We start from the raw sequence: 2,500 nt of genomic DNA on the forward strand, positions 1-2,500 counted from the left end.
CTTTTTTCTGGCTGAAATTTTTAAACAGGTAAGTTTTGATCCCTAAAATTTTCAGATCACTAGACTTTCAGCTAGGAAATCCGAACAGATGGAAAATTTATAGGGGATAAAAATATGCCTATATCCACCGTTTAAATACTAAAACACGTTTAACAATGCTATGTTTAAGTGGTTTTGAACTATATTCTCGTTGGGTGTCCCTGTTACACAGAAATTTTTCACTTTCTACGAGTTTACCGTTACAATAAACGGTACCTTTTTCATGATCACCAACAACAATGTATTTTATTTAAGATCCATAAGCTTACAATATTTTATGCCCTGCAAGTAGCCATAGTGCTAATCTAGGCAGAACAAACATTATAAATAAAGGCGTTATGAAATTACATATTAAGAAAAAAGGAAAAGCAAAAAAGAAAAACCCCTCACACAAACTCAAGCATAGGGGTTTTGTTATTAGAAAAAATAGACTAAAATTACAATGGTTCATTTTCTAGGTTGTAGAGAAATAGAGAAACACTCCTTGGCAGATAATCGCGTTTTATAGTGATGTTTTGTGCTGAGTTTCGCAAACTTATTGAGGGGACTTTTGGAGCTGTCTTAGCGTGGACGTCATACAAGAAATAGCTTGGTTGTTGAAAGAAAAAAGACTGTAAAGGAAGACTGTGAGGAATTTTCCGATTTCCCTTTGTAACTCATTTTATGTCAGTTTCTTTGCGTAAATCACGCTCGAGATTCGACTTTTTAGTTTGAAATGCAATAATTCCGCTAATACGAGACATATGCAAATTTCCTCACACCTTTTTTAGGTCTTTTATCTGTCAATCAGATACAATAAAAAGGAAGTGAATATTTAACAACGCGAAAGGGCTGGAGCTTCAGCAGTAAACTCGATACCTCTGAGTTCGAGAGCAAAAAACTTAAGCGCCTTTTGAAATTGGATGAAATAAAATGTTTCATAAGGTAATTTAGTCTTTCAGCTTTAATTTGATATATAACTTGCCTTTGTAGCCTTTGGCACCTCGTTTTCCTTTACCGAGACCTTAAATAAGGACTAACAAGTGCATGATATAAATTCAGAAGAAGCCGTGGAATGCCTTCAAACCATGGTAATAATTAAATTTTTCAGCTGTCCAAAACAAATTCCACGCAACCTTATTCCAATGATTCTACAAACAAAAGTTTGCGTAGCAGACATAACTGAAAAATGTCGCAGACATTACATTTTGGGAAACACATTTGTTATCATTCACTTTTCTTATCAGTGTTGCTGACTGTGGCTATGTCAATTTTTCCTGTAGTTACTTGTCTAAACATGAAGCTGTGAAATGATCATTTACTTTATTTATGTTCTATTAGAATATTATATAATCTCCTGCTGACCTAGTGTGAAGCAATACCAGTCAGATTTTTTTTCTGCTATAATGAATCCTTAAAATAATTTCCAAATTAATTTCGTCACATCTCAAGTAAATGTTGTGAGAAAAAAAACCCTTTCAGTAGTGAGGAGATTATATTTTTTTCCCAAAACTGATTTAGCTACTAAAATTATCATTTTTTGTCATTCAGTCTGACTTAAAGACAGATAAAATGTAAATTTGCACTAAAATTTCACATAGTTCACGACATATTACATCACAAATTGTACTTAAAAAATAATACTCATTGTTGTTTTGGTGGTTGTCAAATTCGCCCTTTATCCCTGATCCATCCTTGATCGATGCACTTGACAGCTAGAGCACAACTCACAACAACAGCAGCGGCAGTCGCATCTAACCCTGTGGCAACTGAAGAAAAGAGAGAATTTTGCTTATTTGTTGACACAGATTTAAACTATGAAAGTTGCTAAGACCTGAATCTGAAGCTACACACTGAATTCCTACACTTTTCGAGCATATAACAACTAATCCAATTGATTATAAATTTCCTGAAATGTTGCGTACACACGGCTCCAAATGACCAATTAATGTCAAGGGTTGATTTGATAATTATTCACGGAGTTAAAATTTTCTAATGGCCGTCATTTCTTTACCGCAGGTCAAGAGCGAACGGCGGACTGTTGTGTTGGTAGCCCCATGAACCTAGGACCCCTGCGCGCGTAATGTACTGTCATGAACATGGTTGTATACTCACTCACCTATGTAACTTCCAACATCAAGAACAGCAATGACTATAGCAATCTGATCAACTTCATTTGAACCAGGCTAAAGTGGATGTGAGCTGTGAGAGGATCAACAAAAGTAATTATTAAGTTAACATAAGGTAACTTGACCACAAAGTCACCCTCTTGAGCGTGATACCTTACAAAGATCCTCACAAGATATTCTACGTTGTCAAGGAAAAACACATTCATGAAGGAAATGCTTAGTTCTAAGACTAACACAAATTGTGGTCAATAAATTGCTACAGAATTAGAGAGGTCCTAACATTTCTTGAGAGTACCAGCCCAAATCCTCATGTGGCTGTGACTGGTTCAATTTTGTCCTTGGTATAAATTTAA

The 2,500-nt window shown here is 35.2% G+C and overlaps 1 long non-coding RNA gene across 2 annotated transcripts in view; it reads right to left on the bottom strand.

The window, feature by feature from the left end:
- Positions 1 to 256: 256 nt before the first annotated feature.
- The window catches only part of LOC140946928 (uncharacterized), a 6,807-nt gene continuing 4,563 nt past the window's right edge, over positions 257 to 2,500 (bottom strand). For both annotated transcript variants that reach the window (XR_012166877.1, XR_012166878.1), the window contains exons 3-4: positions 2,138 to 2,220; positions 257 to 1,787 (exon numbers count right to left, since the gene is read on the bottom strand). This is a non-coding gene — a long non-coding RNA (uncharacterized lncRNA). The remainder of the gene's footprint in view (positions 1,788 to 2,137; positions 2,221 to 2,500) is intronic.

Source organism: Porites lutea, chromosome 8 (genome assembly GCF_958299795.1).
Source record: "Porites lutea chromosome 8, jaPorLute2.1, whole genome shotgun sequence".
NCBI lineage: Eukaryota > Metazoa > Cnidaria > Anthozoa > Scleractinia > Poritidae > Porites > Porites lutea.